Genomic DNA, 19,114 nt, shown 5'->3' on the forward strand with positions numbered 1-19,114 from the left:
TTTCTCTCCCTCTTTCCCTGGGTTGTTCCTTTACCTTTCTCCTTATAAATAAATCCATTATTTAATCTTTTGAGTGTGTCCATAATACGATTGAATTGTAAGCGCATGGGTGAAGACCCACAGACAGGCAACCCAATTCACATTGGGGTACCCTGTAACAGTAACTCAGGAAAAAAAGACAATTTTACATTTTGAAAAATAAAGTGCTACTAAAATGCTTAATAATAAAAACACCTTGGTTCCTAGTTCATTTCCACCTTCTCTCTCTCCCTGTTGAGTTTTTCTATGTTTGTGCAGAATGTCACTAAGATGATAACGTTACAAGCACTCTGGAATCTCCAGAAAACACTTGTCCATATTCTTTGGTCCTTATTCCTAACAGCTGAATGAGCAATCTTGGTTTATTAGATCCACGTTGCAGATGAGGGGTACTTGAGTTAACAGCTTGCCCCTGGCCTCACCATGGGGCCACCACATCTGCCTCGGGGCAGGGGTCAGAGGAGAGGTCTCTCCAGACCATCCCCTTATGCTCACTTGGCATGAATACAACACTCTGCGCTGGAAAATGCAATCTGATTTTATGGAAAGCCCTTTTGTGAGAGTTCAGAACAGAAATTCACTCTGCTACCTTTTACAAGTCAAAGAAATTCTTTTAAACACAGTTTTCCTGGAAGGTTTGAGCTGGCCTTCACACAAACAGCTGTTTTTTCCAGTGCTTTCTGAAAGAGCAGGTGAGTTCCCCTAGGATCTGAGAAAGTAGTTCGCTGTTGTTGCTGCCCTGCTTTCTTATAACATTGTCAAGATTTAGGGGACAGAATAACATTGTCAAGATTTAGGGGACAGAAAGACTTCCCCATCCAAAGATTCCCAAGCTGTTCCTGTTTGAGTGTTTGAGCTTGCCAAATTCCTAACCCACAGCAATACCTGGGGGCATTTAAGCCAGCCTGAAAGGTCTTTAGAGAAAAACCTTTTAAGAGTGACATCTTGTCCCTTTAACCAAACTGCTTGTAGTTGCTACAATCTTGGGGAGTTTTCTTTATAATTCTATCTTCACCATTTGTCTTAGAAATGAAATCACAAGTTCATTTTCTCAAGTATTTTATTGCCTACATTTCAGTGACCTCACAGAAGGCAAACTATATATATGCAGTTAAGACATAAGGACAGCTGGGTCAGGACTGAAAGGAGTCGATGAGAATTTCTCCTGTCCTGTTTTTTTCTGAGTGGCCAGCTGATGTGGGGTGGGCAAAGGCCCATGGGAAAGCAGCCTCTGCACAGCGGATGCAGGTCACGTGTCCGAGGTTGCTCTCATTAAGCCTCGCGGGCTCCGCTAGAAGGCTGGAGGCCTTCTCGGAAGATTGCTGGAGGGACTCCTGCTGTTACACTTAGTTTCTTTCCTTTTCCTCCAACTTATCCCCTTATTAGAGCATCCTGTAAAACCAGGAGGAAGGAGAGGAGAATTTTCTGGCTAGCTTATAGTTCTTCTGTCTCTCATTAAGGCCTCTTTCTCGAGGTATTCTGTGATGTGAACTTGTGAACTCAGTACTGCTTACTTCGCCATCATTGCAAAATCAGCACTTCAAGATATCAAGGACCCAAAGGCAACTTGGCTCTCAGGAGGTAGGAACAAAAGCCCAGCTCCATTGTACTGACCCATCTTCCTGTCACTTCCTGCTTCTCACAGGTGATAGCATTAAACGGAATAGGAATTGGACTATGGGATGCCTCCTTACATATCCTTGAGGTATATGTAGCATGGGTGAGGAGCACTGTTTAGGTTTCTAAAATGAATTTTACACACTTAGTACCAGGGAATGGGGTTTTACAAACCAGTTATGCTTTAAACCAGTGGGAAAGCCCTCAAGATTAGTGTTGAACACAAACCAGATGGGATAGTAATGAATAAGTAAAATGGGAGGAAGGATCCCAGCTCAGGGTAGTTCTGAAGGTGGTGGTGGGAATGGTGGTGGTGTTCAGAGAGTGGGTGGGGGGGCTGGAAAAAATGAGACATGTCAACCCCTTTATTGACTCTGGCTCTCGTGACATGGCCTTGTCAAGGTCACACGTGTCATCCCTGGATTCCTGCTGCAGCCTGCAGGATGACCTTGTGCAACTGTGGTCATGGACTGTTGAAGACCCCTAACGGTAAGATGAAAGTCATCAACTAGGTCCCCAGGCCAAATTCAACCTGATGTCCATTTCTTTAAACTAAGTTTGATTGGAACACAGCCAGGCTCATTTATTTAGATATTATTTATGCCTGTTTTCAGGCAACAATAGCAGAATGGGTGCAAAGTCTAGACAATTTAAACGATTTCTATTTTTATAAAATAATGCTGGCTGCTGGAATAGGGACGATAGAAGGATAAGGCATGCTTCATGGGGGTGTTCTAGGTACTATGGTTTTGGAACAAAAACACCGAAAGTTAGTGAGTGGCATAAAACAACCGTTTCTTATGCTCATGGGGTCTATGTATCAGGAAAGGACACTGAAGTAGGTCTTGTCTCTGCTTCATGATTGTGGGTCTCAGTGGAAAGAGTCAAAGGCTGTGGGTGAAGTTCTCGGTTAGCTCTTGCTGTACTGGCTCCAGCATTCGTATTTTGTTGTCTCAGGCCTCCCCAGATGTTCCTGTGTGTTGGGGTGGGTGTGGGTGAGAGAGACAGACAGACACCGGCAAGAGACATGAACCCACACTGCCTTTTATGACCCAATGGAGTGGCATAAGTCACAGACCACCACTTTCACTGCCTTCTATTGGTTGTAGAAGTTGTAAAGTTCTGAGAGGACTCAAGGAGAGGCAACATGAACCCAACTTCTCAATGCAGGCATGTCAATGTCTCATTTCAAGATGCTCATATGGGGGTCACGTATTTGTGCTTAGCTCCATCTTAGAAGATCTCCACATGGAGTAAAATCTTTCAGCTAGAGAATGCCAACCTTCAGACTACTTTCTCCTGCTTACTTTCCCCGGTTATTCACACATGCCTGCTCTATCTGGGACATCTTCTCCTGGACATTGCCTGTAGGCACTCCCCCATTACAATCCAGCCTACACACCCAGCTAGATTCATCTTTCTTTGCAGGTGTCACTGACTTTCTCTGAGGGCTTTGATACTTGCCACATTACTCAGCCACTGGGTCATCATGTTCCCCAGTATGGACATTCCCTCAGTGTGCAAATGGGCTCCTGCACAGACCCCAGAGAAGATGGGAGTTTCCAGAACTGTTTTCCTCCATAGTTTTTTTTATAACTGGGTTTTTTCTCCACATGGCACTTTTTTCTTAATTGGGAGTCTCCTGTCCCAATAGCTTCTGTTCTTCCCTGGCTCCCCTTCTCCAAACACATCTTTGAAGGCCAAGTTGGGTCGATTTTATGAGCTCTTCTTCACCATCCTGCCTCTAATGAACTTTCCTTTCTTGTGTATTACCTGCAGTGTACATGTGACCTGAGCAAGCACCCCAGTAAACACTTGCTGATTCTCATCTTCATAGTATTCAAATTTCTTGTGGGTGAGCCTGTTGCAAGTGAATATACAGATTCATCTAGCTCAAACTGAAAATACACCTGGGCTTATCTGATATGTGTAAGGAAGAGGCCTGTTGCTTCATCTAGCTGAAAATGTTTAGATTCTGATAGAAGTAAATGTATAAGATAATTCATAAGATACCAAACTTCTACTTTTAAACTGTATGAACAAACTTCTTGCCAGTGCCTTTCCCTCTGCTAACAGTATAAAATGGATATTTAGCAAGGAAAGTCAATGGAGGAAAGAGAAAGAGAAATAGAGGATGTTCATTCAGGACATTTCTGCACACAGCCCTCTGAATGTTTCTATATAGGGTGCTAGGTGGGCCATGCTGGATACTTGCCAAAAGATGGGACTAATTGATGTTTGACTTCTAAATGGACTATTTTTTCTGGGGGTCTTGAATCCTTTTAGTCATTTTGCCAACAAAATTAGCAATCGGTGTATCACAGAAGATGGAAAAGATCATCTTCTGTCTTTTTCCACATTCACACCATCTATTTTTGTCTAGTTTGCCATTTCTGTGACTGGTATGTAATAGTTCCTCTCTGGATGGCTCACAGTTCATTAAAGGGTTGCTCAATTTATTAGGAACCAATCATGCATTGATGCATTCTTTTATCTAAGTGCACTTTTAAATGTTAGACCATACACTAATCAAGTTGAACACGATAATGAGAGCACGTTCGCATTGTTAAGGTAAATGACCCAATGCACTTAGAGTGAAGACGTATTTGAACTACAGTTTGCACTTTTCACTGCAATATTGAAGAATCCCAGCAAGGGTCACAATGCTGTTGGGCTACTGTCTCGGGAAGATTCAGTTAGCTTCAGGTGTAGAACCAAATCCTGCTTACTTCACAATCATTTTGTTTTCCATTATTATGTTAAAATACAGCAGGAAAAGGAGCCAGAATGTGAAACAAACAATAGAATTTTGGTGAATGACAGAATCAATTTTTGATCATTTCTTAGCAGTTAGAGTAGAAAGAAGAGAAGGAAGCTATGTGGATGTTCTTAAATAATTGAGAGTCTGGGGAGAAAAAAATATGTTTAGAACACATTTGGTCCTGATTTTAAATTGGTTGGAATTTGCTTTGAAAACAATAGTGGCGCCACACAGTAAAGACATCACTCAGGAGAAGATGGAAGTGTGTCTATTCCTCTTTGTTTCTGCCCCTCCTGGTGTTTCATGCTTGCTGGGATTGAAACTGTTGAATCTCAGATCCAAGAAAAATAGGAATTTAAACCAAGCTGAGGCAAAAGGGGAGAGGGATAGTTAATGTGATTTCTCTTCTATCTTATAAATAATGTGCAAAGCAAGTATTTTAGAACAGATAGAAACACTCAGTAAATCAGAAATACTGTATCCTGGCATCAAAGGTCCCTAGTTTAAGTCAAATTGAATGTGGCTTGTCTGGGTTGAACAAGGTCTTACACTATTGCTGGGTGGGTGAATGTACAGAAATCCATAGAAAGTGAATATTAACTGAGGAGTCAGGACACTATTTAAGCTTTTTAGGGAACAGATAACTGCATTCTGAAACCCATTAAAGGGATTATAGAACAAGGTGTGCCAAGTCATACTCTTTGCCAGGCACTCTACTCATATAAATATTTCACTTCCTAATAACTCTATTTTGATATTGTTCAAGAAGAGTATAAATTGTCATTCTCCCCCCAGTGGACCATTTTCTTATTTGCTTGTATCACAGATAAACAGTTGGTGACTTTACATGAAAATTTATTTTAAGGTTAAATAAATTTCTGGACATTCTGATTTTGCTGGGTAAATGCTTATTGAACTAGACTAAGAAAATAAACTCAAGTGAGAGTGAGAGAGAGAGAGAGAGAATAGTGAAGGAGAACAGGATTCATTTTCACACTAGGGAGCTTCTCACCGTGTCTGCATATGTCATGTAATTGCCATCACCAGGTAATTCTTATAGAGCACCCTGGTGAGCTCAGCTCTGCTGACCATTTTGTACGTACTTAAAACGTCCTAATCATTGCTCCGTAGAAGCTTATGAGCTGATGAAGAACTTAGAGCGAATCCAGATGAGCGATGTCAAGCAAGGGAACACGCTCTCAACAGGGAGCATTGCCTCTGCCTCGGTCTGGGTCCCCCAGGCCTGTTTGGAGAGGGCTGTAAGAGCCTTCGTTTCTAGCATTCTAGTATTCTGATTTATTGTTTCAGTTTTCACTTGTAGGCAAACCAAAACATTCTAAAATTAATCAAAGACATTATTGAATAGAAGACGTTTTAACCGTAAGTACTCTTTACATCTCTGCATTCTCATAAAAGCCATCTTGGAGTTCTTATTGGGCTGATGAGAGAAATAAAGGTCGTGACAACATAGAAAGGAGAAGATTTGAGATCTCAACTTGCATCATCTGACTCAAGACTGTGCAGTAACCGCCCCCTCCCCCAGCTCTCCCTTCCCGAGCCAATCAGTGGTGTCATTTGTAGAGCATTTTACACAACTGCAGGCCGTTGAAACATCCTGTGCTCTAACTTCAGGCTTTGGGACTTAGTAAACCTTTTCATCTTTGGTGATTCCTTAACACGATTTAACCAGCCATCCACTCTAACACAAAAATATCATTTCACCATCCTTTTGAGTCCAGAAAATTATATAGGTTGCTAAGTATGTCAGATGTAACAATACAGCAGCTAATTCTGACACAAACACAAACCTGTTTTTCAGAATTGCCATTGTCAAGAAATCTGACCTGGACTATATATCCTCTTAACTGGAAATTCATCACTACATGGAAAATGATTTTGTTCTTTCCTAACCTTCAGTTGCCAGTTTGGCTTATTTTCTTCTGCATGTTGTGTTGAAGTTGCTGTTTGAAAAATAATCACCCACAATTACTGATTTATGTGCATTTTTCTGAAAGTGAAATAATCTTACCAAATGGCCTTGGGAATTTTTGACAACTTGATTTACATGAACGTCCATCAAATTCACCCTTAAATTGTTTTTTCTTGATGAATTTCTGTACAAATCTTTATTCTCTAACAAGAGATTTTCTTTTTCGTTCCTCCAAACTGTGTCTCCTTTTCTAATTTTGTAAACAAAATCACTAGTTTTTCTTCTTTTTCTATCTGGTTCCTTTGTTCCACATTGCTCTCCATTTTTTCCTTTATTACATATGTGATATACAGCCTTTTTAGATGATCATAAATTATAGGTAAGCAAAAGTAGAAGAGAAAGATGAGGAGAAAGAAGGGAGAAAGGAGAGAAAAGAAAGACTAATTGTGCTTTAATTTTTTGGTGTATTTGTCTTCTTCCAACCATATAAATTGTGGAAACAACCCAAATGCCCAAAACTGGATGATTGGATCAAGAAGATGTGATCTATATCTATATCCAATGGAATACTACTTAGTGATCAAAAAGATAAATTCATGCCATTTGCAGCAACATAGATGGAACTGGAAGGGAAATACGTCAGAAGGAAAAAGAAAAACATCAAATGGTTTCACTAATAGGAGGAATTTAAGAGAACCAAATAAGACAGGGAGTGGGAAGTATATTGTTATTACAATACAAAACAAAACAGATAATTGTAAAACAGAGGAGGGGGACAGAGAGGAATCAGAAGGAGGGAGGAATGTGAGGGCTATGATGATGATGGGTGGGGGGCTGGGGGAAGTAGGACATTGTTGTAAAATAAACACTAATGAAAATAAATTGAGATATTCTTACCAGATAGGGCTATACTAATTTTTAAGAGCTCTATTGATACCTAACAGACCTACAATAAGTTGCGTATTTTAAAAGTACACAGTTTAATGTGCCCATATGAATACACTTGTGAAACCATCACCACAATTAAGATAATTTTATCTTGCTCAGTTGTGATCCCTCCTTCCTGCCTCTTCCACTGTCTCATTTTCAAGCAACTAAAGATTTGCTTTCTATCACTATTAATTAGTTTAAATTTTCTAGAATTTTTTTCATGCAAATGATATCACACTTTATCTACCTTTTCTTATCTGGCATCTTTCACTCAGTATAATTAGCTTGAGATTCTCCCATGTTGTGTCACCATAATAATTCATTCTTTTCAGTGTTGAATCAGGATTTCATTGTATGGATAAAAACAATTGGTTTATCATTTCACCTGTTTTTTTTAAAATGAGTTTTATTGACTTGTCATTGTTCACATAACTATATAATTAACATATATATATATAATTTTATATAACTTGAAGAATATAACATCACACCTCAACTTGTGTACCTACTTCATTTGCTTTCCACCAAAGTTCCATTGCCAATACACTATTACGTTCTTCCTCCTGTTCTCTCCCTCTCCTCTTCCTTCTGGTAACTACAATCTTTTTCAAAGTCTAAGAGTTATATTTGTTGTATTTTCTCAGTGTGTTTTCTGTGGTTATATATATCCCACAAACACGCGAGAACACCTTGTAACTGTTTTTCTCATTCTGATTTACTTCACTTAGCATTATCACTTGAAATTCCACTCATTTTGTCCAAAAAAGGAACTGCTTCATCTTTTTAACAGCAAAGTAGTATTCCATTGAATACACATACCACAACTGGTTTATTTTTATCTAGTTGTCTGTCAATGAGTATTTAAGTTGATTCCATACATTGGCTATTGTGAATAATGCTGTTATGAACATAATAGAGCATAAGTCTTTTCATATTCATGTTCTTATATTCTTTGGGTAAATACCTATGAGCAGTATTGCTGGATCATACAGTATTTCCATTTTTAGTGTTTTAAGGAATCTCTTTACTATTTTCCATATATTCCATATCTCTTTCCATTTTCTATATTCTGTTGCCATTGAGTGTTCTGTAAATGTCAATTAAGTCAAACTGCTTGAGATAGTGTTATTCAAATATTTAATATTCTTATTTCCTACTGACTCATTCTATCAATTGTTGACAAAAGGCAATTGAAATCTCAGAATATTCTCCAGATTTTTCTTTTGCCTTTTGAATTGCTTTGTTTTTGCAACATGTATTTACATATATGTGATTGAGGGCATAAATAATTAGAATTGTTATGTCCTTTTAACAAATCCTTTCCTCTTTTACTAAAACTCTATTATTATACCTAGTTCCATTAAGTTCCTTCCATTTCTCTGTAAATGGCATCATTCTGATTTTTCTTATAACTAGTAGTATTCTATAGTGTGGCTATACTTATCTAGAAAATTGGATCAAGGAGATCAATAGGCATTTAATTTGCTTCCATTGCAAACAGGGCTGTAAGAAACAGAGTATATGGTTATTTGAAATGCTGGTTTCACTTGTTGGATGGATAGCTCAGAGTGGGGTTGCTGATTCATATGACATTTCCTTTTTAGTTTTTAAAGGTAAATTTAGATCACTTTGCATAATGACACCAATATATATCCCCACTAATGTATGTAATAGGGTACTCTCTCCACATCTTCTCCATTTCTTGTTATTGGGAGCCTTTTTGATATGTACCATTCTCACAGGTGTGAGATGATATCTAATTGTGATTTAAACCTACATCTCTCTTACTGGAAAAGATGATGATCATTTTTCATGTATCTATTGGCTTCTCAGTATCCATTTTGGTGAATTATTTGTTCAAACCTACTATTCCTTATTAATTGTGGTTTTTGTTTTTCTCAGGATTGCTTTTGTTATTCAAGGCTTTTTACAGTTCCATACAAATTTCAATATATTTTGTTAAAATTCTTTAAGGAATATTGTTGGCATTTTGATGGAGATTGCATCAAATTTATATATTTTAAGGTAGGATAGTATTTTGGTTATATTTATACAATATATTTAAATCAACATCTGTATATGCTAATTCTGGTCTTCACCAGAAATCTAATTTCCATTAAACACATACAACTGATCTCTCTTATAACTCCATTGGTCACTATCTCTCTCTTCTAGAATTTATTTTTAAAGAATTTAAACTTAAAGAATTTGTTTTTTACCTCAATAAATAACTTCTACAGTATTACTTGAGTTGACTGCATAATATTCCACCATGTGGCTAGACCAGAACATTTTAGACCAACTTTCTTATTATTGAAAGTTTTTATTGTCTCTAATGTTGCTGTCATTATAAACAATATTAGTATAAACATTTTTAAAGCTAAATATTTATAGATTTCCCTAAATACTTTATTAAAAGAAATTCCTAGCAGAGAATCTTGGTCAAAGTCAAGTCTATGATTATCTTTTGGCATTTTATCATATAGCTCTTCATGAAGTTTATGTGCTAATTTTTCTTTGTTTTACTCATTTTCCATGCCCATTTAAAAAAAAATATGTGCTGTTTTACTCTCTTTCCTTTTGTTTGTCATTCTCTGCTGCACTAAAAAATAAAATAAAATCCTACAATTTGCATTGTCTCAGCAAAAGAAGGGAAATCTTCTTTTGTGGATGAAAATGTGGCTTTAGTAGCCTGCTTTCATGCCCTCCAGAACTGTAGCAAACTTGGTTCAAGATCCTGCTGTCCCCAGCTGGTGTTTGCTCTCTGGTGTCCACTCTCCCACGCTTCTCCTTTCCAAGTTTAAGCTTTATGGCTGAACTAAAGAAAAATGTAACCACTCTGGGAAAACAGCAGGATGACTGATATTTCTAGAGCAAGCAAGACACTGAAGCATAACACAATTGTTTGGTGCATCTGAAGCAGACTAGTTCAAAGTGACTTTATTTCCCTGTGACTCTTTCTTGTCTCCAAAATGTGCCATGATTAAACTTTATATGTAACTCCCTGAGTGTAACAGAGAAACCTACGAGAGACTCATACCTCTCTCTTCACTGAGGGAAAGACTAAATTCTTGGCAGCTGTTACAAAGAGCGGAGACCAAGAGTCACCAAGGGAAGAAACATGTAGCCCCAGAATGAAGGATTGCTGATGAAACTTCACTCACAGGCAACTCAGATTAACACTGTGTTTTGAAGTTCACAGATAGATGATAATGTAGCAGCACAAACATTATAAAAATGCTGGTGTGAGAACTGTGGTAACCACCCCGGAGGGTATATGGTATATGGAAAAAAGTACTACATTCTGAAAGAAAAAAAATAAAAAATATTTTCTACTTATGGTTGCTATTTTGTAAGACTTTAAACTGTTAGTAGCTATACAAAAGGTGTGTTTTTATTTTATCTACTTCCATGACAAAGGAAAACACAATGGATATTCTTTATACAAAATTGTAAAGCATGTGCATGTTCTGGGGCTGTGAGGTTCTGAAACAGCCCACACAGGTTGCAGTGGAATTGCAGGTGGAGTGGGCTGCCAGTCAAGGACAGCAGTAAGAACAGCCTGTGGAGCCAGACTGAGTGACTAGAATCCGGCTCTCCCCTGGTAGCTGCATGAGATATGAGCCAGTTTTCCTATGCAAATCTCAGTTTCCTCACTGTAACACAGAATATTCCCATGAGATGTTGTTGTGAAGGGTAGAGCAGCTAGTGCAGTATATCTCTAAAGGCCACAAACATGTTATCTCTGGCAGACTGAAGATACCTTTGCTGCTCCCATTTGCCCAGGATTATGGTCACTCCGAACATGTGAGCGCTGATTGCTGGGCACGGGGCAAGGACTTAATAAAATGCTACCTCTTATTAGTGACGTGGCAACCTAGATGTATTGGTATGCTTTTTAGTCATAGGAATATAGCTTATTTCTTAAAGGCCTCATAGCATAATTGGCTAAAGATTTATATGTTAATATTAAAGAAGAAAACGTGCTCCTCACAGTCCTCATTACTGAGAGAGGAAGCCCCCCCCCTTTTTTTTAACTGAGCCTTGCCATGGGCCTGGAGCTGAGTTCCAGGGTGGGATGGAGGCCCTCTGGATGAATGAGGGAGGAGGTGTGCAGGGTGTGGGGAAACCAGTTAGCACAGGGCCTGGCTCTGCCCTCTGTCTTGGGCTCCCACTCTCCCCAGCAGGCTTGGGGAGTGGCACCTGCAGGCCACACAATTCATTTTCATGAATTGTGCCAAGTTGTTGGTAAGCACTGCATTATTGAAACTTGAATTATATTTAAAAATTACTAGTTTGGGCCTTCCCTGCTGGCGCAGTGGGTCAAAGCACAGCACTAAGAAGCTAAAGCCACTTCAGCATGAGTTCAATTCCCAGTCCCGGAGGTGACCCACATGCGCAGCAGACCTCTCCTGACCCGCCTGCTGCTCCCTTCAGCAGTGTACTTCATTGATCTGCCTGTTCTGGTGAAGCCTCTCACTGCCCCTGCACTTCTGGCCTGTACCCTAGCTCTGTATGCATAAATAAATAAATCTTTTTAAAAGATTATTAGTTTTATGAAGCTTTTAGCAAGAGGCTAAAAGTTCTTTCAGGAACACAGGTGCCACATAGTCGGTCTCAGGTTGTTCTCTACCTCGCCCAACACACTTGCCCATGGTGTTTCCCTTCTCAAGTCCTTCCCTGCACTTCCACCCTTGTCCACGTCCTCCCCACCCTCTTCCACAAGTGAATCCAGCCACACTGGCTTCCTGTCTGCCCTGGAGCCTAGCAGGCAAGTGCTGTGACCTCAGGCCTTTGCTGCCCCACCGCCTGCCTACCCACAGAATTCACCCTTTACCCACCTCAGTCTAAATTCAAAAACCACCCTCTAAGGGCTCCCTGACCACACTGTATAAAATAGTGACTACCCCCATGCTGTACCCCAGTGGGGACTTGGAGCCGGCTCACATGGTATGTGAGGAATGGTCACTAACCTTTCAGGAAACTTGCGAGCTAAGTTATTAAGCACAGTAGTATTAAAATCTAAATGATGTAAGCAATTAGTGATGAACTCAGACTGACATATTAATATATCATTTAAATTATACTAAAGGCACATGTAGTAACTAAATACTGAAAACTCATCACTTCAATTCTCACCCTCATTATTTTTTTTATATTTTACTATTATCTGTGCTCTTGTATGCTTGGCATAGTGAGCCTTTTGGACTAAATATTCTTTGTTTCAATGCTTAGTGGCATCCCTAGCATCTTTCCACTTGATACCAGGGCCAACATCTCTTCCCCCAGGGAAGAGGACACTGAGCTTGCTCCTGAGGTGGCTGGGCGAGTGTTGGACAGGGTCTGCCTAGCTTCAGAAAGGAATGCTTACAGAGAATGCCTTTGGGTCAGTGAAACAGGAATCTCATGTCTGTGTGTGTGTGTGTGTGTGTGTGCGTGTGCGTTAGAGAGACACATTTTTCTTGGCAAGCTGCATCCTTGCTGAAACTCTAACACTGGTCCTGAAAAAGCAAATATTTCCCTGAAAGGATGAAGAAATGAGAACCATGCCAGAGGGGAACCTACTGAAAAAACAGACCCAATTGGAAAACTTTGCTCCTTTTTTTTTGTCATAAGCGGAGCAGGAAACACAGCATCCTGTTTCCTTCCTCACTGCATTGCAGCCATGATAGAGACAGAGGTGGGCTGGAACTGGGAAACTTCAAAGAGGATGTGGGAGTCTTGTAGATGGTATTGCTCATGCCTTGTCTGGGTTTTGCCTTGACTGCACTGTGCCAAGGTGGTAGGAGTGGATCTAGAAGAACAATGTCAGGTGGTTTATTGGTGAACATTCTTAACTCCATTCAGTTAAAGAAACTCAGAAATGCCTGAGACCTCCCCATTCTCCCTTCTTAAACTCACAACTCTGTGACAACGGGAATTCCATTCCAAGCGCAGTAAACCCGGTAAGACCATCTATTGTGTCCTTCATCCCCCTTTCCCTGCCAGCCCCAACGTCTCACACTTTGAGCTTCCTGCTGCTCGTGGAAACCAACTTAGTTTCTCCTAAATCAGAAAGATAGACTCCTTGGTTGTGAGAGTATGATCCCATGTCAACAAAAACCAGAGTTTTGTTTCATTTAAATCACTGGTGCTTTGGAAATTCATGGGGACAAATTACCAAAAATGATGGCAGTGTTGGGGAGGAGATACTACGACTCATTTCAATGAGAGTGGGGGACAAGATGGTTAGCTCTGTTCAGTGAAAAATTGTTGCACCTCCTCAAATCTCAAATATTCCCCATTGGGCTTTGACACAGATGAAAACACATATAACAACTGATTAAATGCACTCTAAAATACACTTTTGCAGCTTTAATAGAGTTGTTTCTTTTGGATCACTGTATAAAATCAAGGGAAGGTTGTACTTTTGTTTCACTTGAAGCATGACCAAAAGTTGCTTCTGCTTTTGGAAACTCCCACCACCAGTTGTAGCACACTCATGGTATTAGGTTTGCCAGTACAACCACTCACCACTTCCAGCTATCCTTGCAGCTCTCATGCTTAGGGTGTAGCTATGTATTTTGGTAGGAATATTCAGACCTGAGTGTGTATGTATTAAACTCTGCTGGCCATTAGCTATACCTTTATATTATAATGAGGCCATTTTATAGGTTTTTAAAAGTCTGAGTTTTAAATAGGTTTAGTTTCATCTCAAGATATTAAAAGGGACCTCCTAAGAGATTCATCATGAGAAGGGGCATTGGCATTGGTTTGATGGAGTTGTGATCAACTGGTGTAGAAATTCTAGAAGATTCGTTTGGTTTCTTTATGGCTATAAATGATTTGCTTTATCAGTGAGAACAAGGCGGTTACAGAACTGCTTTTAACCTCTTGGGGGAAGTGTCTTTCTGTCTCTCCCATCATTCTCCCCCTCAACACCTGCCTCCCACCCCACTTCCTACTCCCTCACCCCACCCCCCCACCCAACCCCACCCCCACCCCCGCATGGTGCACTATCTAATGCTGCAAACTAGGACCATTTTAAAGAGCTTTGGCAACTCTGTAGATGGTCTAGTTGGATTCAGCTTTCCTGCCTTCATCCCTCTGCGATAAATTAGCAATTTCCATGTGTTCCTAGTCTCTATTTTACCCTCTTGGGCTGAGGGACCTATCAGAGGTCAGAGAGCTGGAGGGCAGCTAAGGACACAAAGTTCACTCACTTTGAAAAATGTAGCCATCTATGTATTTGAGCTAAGTTACAGTGCCTCCTGATTTCCCATGGGCTGATACAGATAATGGTACCTTATAGGATCCCTGTATTTTGCCTCTTATTTGGAGCCTTTCAAAGAAAACCACTGCTTCTTTTTTATTTTAAATATCTCACCAGATTTAACTTTTGTCTCTGATTTATGCTAACATCCTACCTCATTTCTGCTAGTGATATGACTATTTTGTGCAGTGCAAAGGAAGCGCCTGGTGAGATAAATAGGAATGCATATCTACAATTTCAGTTTCAAAGAAATTGATGCCATTCTCAGGTTAAAAGTATTGCCACAGTATTTACTCAGTATTCCAATTATAATTCTGATCTTTGTGGTAGAATTTTAAATCTTATAGCTGGAAAGGCAGTTCAACATCATTTCTCTTCATTTACGTCCATGTTGTATTATTTCAACATAATCACACTATAGTTGAATGATTTATGTTTATAGTATGTCATTTATATTTGAAAATGTGCACACAGATATTGCAATAATTCTAATAACTGCATTTCACTCTATTTTCAGTAGCAGCAAAATGCAATATTCCACCACATTGAGTTACAAAAGCTACATAATGTAATCTTACTGGAACATTTATTCAGTGCCTAATCCATGCACTGTCAAAAATTTTTCATTGTTATTGGGAAATTAAGACTATAACAAGCCTCACATTGGTATATATATAGCAGTTTTACATTTCCAGTAGTTAAAGCTAACATAATAAATAATTCATTTTTTTCAGTCTTTGTTAGAGGGAGGATTAAAAACAAATCTAAGTGATTTACATTAGTATGTGAAGTCTGCTAATTGCATAAACCTGCATCATTCAATAGCAATTCAACTTATGCTTTCATACCCTTTTCAGAGGTGGAATCCCATAATGCAAGCATCTTAAAGTTGTACATGAAATGGCTGGAGCATTTGTTCTTTGCTGAAATCAGTTATGTTGAGGAAGGGTTCATTCTGGAGTTGGCAAAGCAGATGTGGGATCTAACAAATTTTATAGGCTATCTGAAGATCCAGTAGTATCTTACCAAAACCCCCTCCAAAGACTACATAACTGTGTGGTGGTTACTTTGAGCACCAGTTACCCCAACAGTTTCTGTGAGTAGGAATTCAGGAACTTCCTGACCAGGTAGTTTTCTCCTGTAGTCACAGACACCGTAGCTGGTGTTGCTGCCTGTATCCGGTGGGGTGTCTGGAATAGGCAGGGATCTCTTTCTCTATTCCTGTGGTCTTCAGCTTCTTCATGTGTTCCAAGAATGGGGCAGAAATTGCCTACCTTTCTTGCCTAACCTCAGAAATCATGGTCACATCTACCTCATTCTGACAGTTACAAACCTGACAAAGTTTATGTGGCTGTAAGCCACATATCTGGGAGGAGTGTCTACGGCGCTGTGAGAGAGCTGGTGGGGCTGTGCTATGTGGCACACAACAGCCCTCTCTGCTGGGGCCCCTCTGGCTGCTGGCTTGCAGTCACTTCCTTTTTGCTTCTGCTGCATTTACCCAAATTAAGGTTTGACTCCATCTGAAACTGCAACAAGCCTTTGAAGAGGAAACCTCATCTTTAGACTACACTGTACTAAGTGCACATGACCACAGATAACATGAGGCATGGCCATCTTTGAATAGGATTGAAGTATATTTTCAGTTAAGGATACAAATAAAGGAAGATTGTGTATTTTCCAAGGACAATTTAGATCCCCCTCATCCTTTCCAAAGTTTCTTTTTCTCTCTGAATAGTGATAGTGGATAGTGGGTAGATAGTGGATAGTTACAACTATATGATGATATCAATTAGACAGAAATTTACTGTATGCTATAACACAGACAGAAATTTACTTGCAAAAATATATATTGTTTAAAAACTAAACACACAGTATTTGAGGACAATTAACCTGGACACGCTGGCATTTTCCTGTGACCTGCATCATTTGTCCATGTGTGTGTTCACTCAAACTCCAGTTGTAGCTCCAGGCTAGCCACTATGGTCAGTACATCTGATACACAGGAAAAAAATGTTGCAGTTGTTGACTGATTTTTCCAATACTCCACAGATCTATATTGATTCTTTAAAAAATAATATCTGTGTCCACTTTGACTCTTTGCATGGCTTGTTGGAAAGTGCGAGTATCCACAGCTGGATCCAGGGATCCATGAGATAGTTTGATGGTCAGTTCTCTTCCCACTCAGCTTTGATTCTGTCTCTGCCTGTGGCACATAACCTGCTAGGCATCACTCACACCTGCTGCAGATAAGCTGTCCAGCACTGAATATGGTGGCCATCCTCCTGAGGTGAGGATATCATTCCTCCTACTTGAAAGTAACATTTCAATAAGCTCCGCTTGTGCCCTCTATCCATCACCCCAGAGCCAGTTCCCACGGTCACTGAAATATGCCAGAATGATCTGTAAATTGGGGAAGTGTGGGGCTGCACAGATTGTTGCTCCATGCCCACCACTAAAGTGCTACTCAGGCCTCCTCTTGCGCTCCTGGTCCCTGTGACTGTGACACCTGGTGAGTCTTTCTGCCTCTGGTCTCTCTTTAATGTTATCATACTATAGCCCAGCATTGGATTCATCCCTCAGATATTTCCTCATGTGTGCCCCTTCTCAGAAATCTCCCAAGAATCCCCAAGATGCAGTTTCCAGGATATAATCCCCCCCACCTAGTATCCCATTCTAGGACCTCCACAACTGCCCAGATCTGTCCCAGGTAGACTTTGGACCCAGAGGAGGGAAGCTCAGACAATCTTATCATAATTTATTTTCTAAATGTGAAGCAATAAAAGGTCAGCAAGTACACTTGAAAATTGAAAAAAAGATATAGTTTATTTTTTGCAATGAACCAACTTTTGGCTTCATTGATTTTTTGACTGTTTTCCTAACTTCCATTTCATTTATTTCTGATTTGACTTTTAGTATTTCCTTTCTTCTACTCGCTTTTGGGTTATTTTGCTTTTCTTTTCCCGGTTCTTTAAGGTGGGAGATTAGGTTGTTTCTTTGAGTTATTTCTTGTTTCTTTATGTGAGCCTGTATTGCTATATATTTTCCTTTTATTGTGTCCCATAAGTTTTGGAGACTTGTGTTGTCATTGCCATTCTCCTCCAAGTATTTTCTAATTTCTTCTTTGATCCAGTGGTCCTCCAGTAATGTGGGTTTCAGTCTCCATGTGGTAGGTGCGTTTCTTGCCTTCTTCATATGGTTTATTTCTAGTTTGATCCTCCATGATCAGAGAAAATAGTTGGTATGATGATCTTAGTGTTTCTATTGATATTTATCTTGAGACACAGTATGTGGTCAGTCCTAGAGAATGATCCATGTGGTTAGAGAAAAAATGTTTACTCAGATTTTTGGGGGTGCAGTATTCTGTAGATGTCTGTTAGACCCATGTTGTCCAGGTCCTTGTTCAGAGCTTTAATATCTTTGCTTATTTTTTGTCTTGTTGATCTGTCCATTGTTGAGAGTGGCTTGTTGGATTCTCCTACTATGTATATATCTTCTCTTATTCACGTTTTAATAGATGACAGGAGTTTCCTGATATATTTTGGTGCTCCTTCATTTGGTGCATCTATGTTGATGATTGTTATTTCTTTTTGTTGTATTGTCCCCTTAATGTAGTGGCCTTCTGTGTCTCTTTTAACCTTTTTCAGTTTGAGGTCTATATTATCTGATATAAGTATAGCTGTTCCTGCCTTCTTTTTTGGTCCATTTGCTTGTAGGATTGTTTCCCATCCTTTTATTTTCAATCTGTTTTTATCTTTTGTAGTTAGATGTGTTTCCTGTAGGCAGCAGAACGCTGGGTTCTGTTTTTTAATCTATCCTGAAACTCCGTGTCTTTTTATTGATGAGTTTAAGCCATTTACATTTAGAGATAATATTGATATACTGGTACCTACATTTACCTTTTTTTGGTCCTTTTGTATTGTTATTCCTTGTTTTGAACTGTTCTTGTTCATTCTTCTGTTAGATTTGGTTTGAGGGCTTTTTTTTTTTTAAAGATTTATTTATTTGTGCATACAGAACTGGAGTACAGGCCAGAGGCTCAGGGGTGGTGAGAGGCTTCACCAGAGACAGAGTGGGGAACAGAACAGGCAGATCGAAGAAGTACAGTACTGAGGGGAGCAGGGGGCGGGTCAGGAGAGGTCTGCCACAGCATGTGGTCACCTCTGGGGCAGGCGGGAATTGAACCGTGCTGAAGCGGCTTTAGATTCTCAGTGCTGTGCTTTAACCCGCTGCGCCACTAGAGAGGGCTGAGGGCTTCTTATAGTATTTTTTGGAGTGGGGGTTTAGTCATGACAAAATTGTGGAGTTTCTGTTTGTCTGAAAAATGCCCATATTCTTTCTTCATAGAGAAAGGAGAGCTTCACAGGATAGAGTATTCTTGGTTGGCATTTAATGCTTTGGAGTTTGTTGATTATGTCCCTCCACAATCTTCTTACCCATAGTGTTTCTTTGGAGAAGTCTGATATCAGCCTGATTGGTTTCCTTTTGTAGGTTATTTGTTTCTTCCCTCTTGTCATTCTCATTATCTTTTCCTTGTCTTGTATTCTTGGTAGTTTTACTATAATGTGTCTTGCTGTATTTCTCCTGT

This window comes from Condylura cristata, unplaced genomic scaffold (assembly GCF_000260355.1).
Source record: "Condylura cristata isolate star-nosed mole 26May11 unplaced genomic scaffold, ConCri1.0 scaffold00002, whole genome shotgun sequence".
Lineage (NCBI taxonomy): Eukaryota > Metazoa > Chordata > Mammalia > Eulipotyphla > Talpidae > Condylura > Condylura cristata.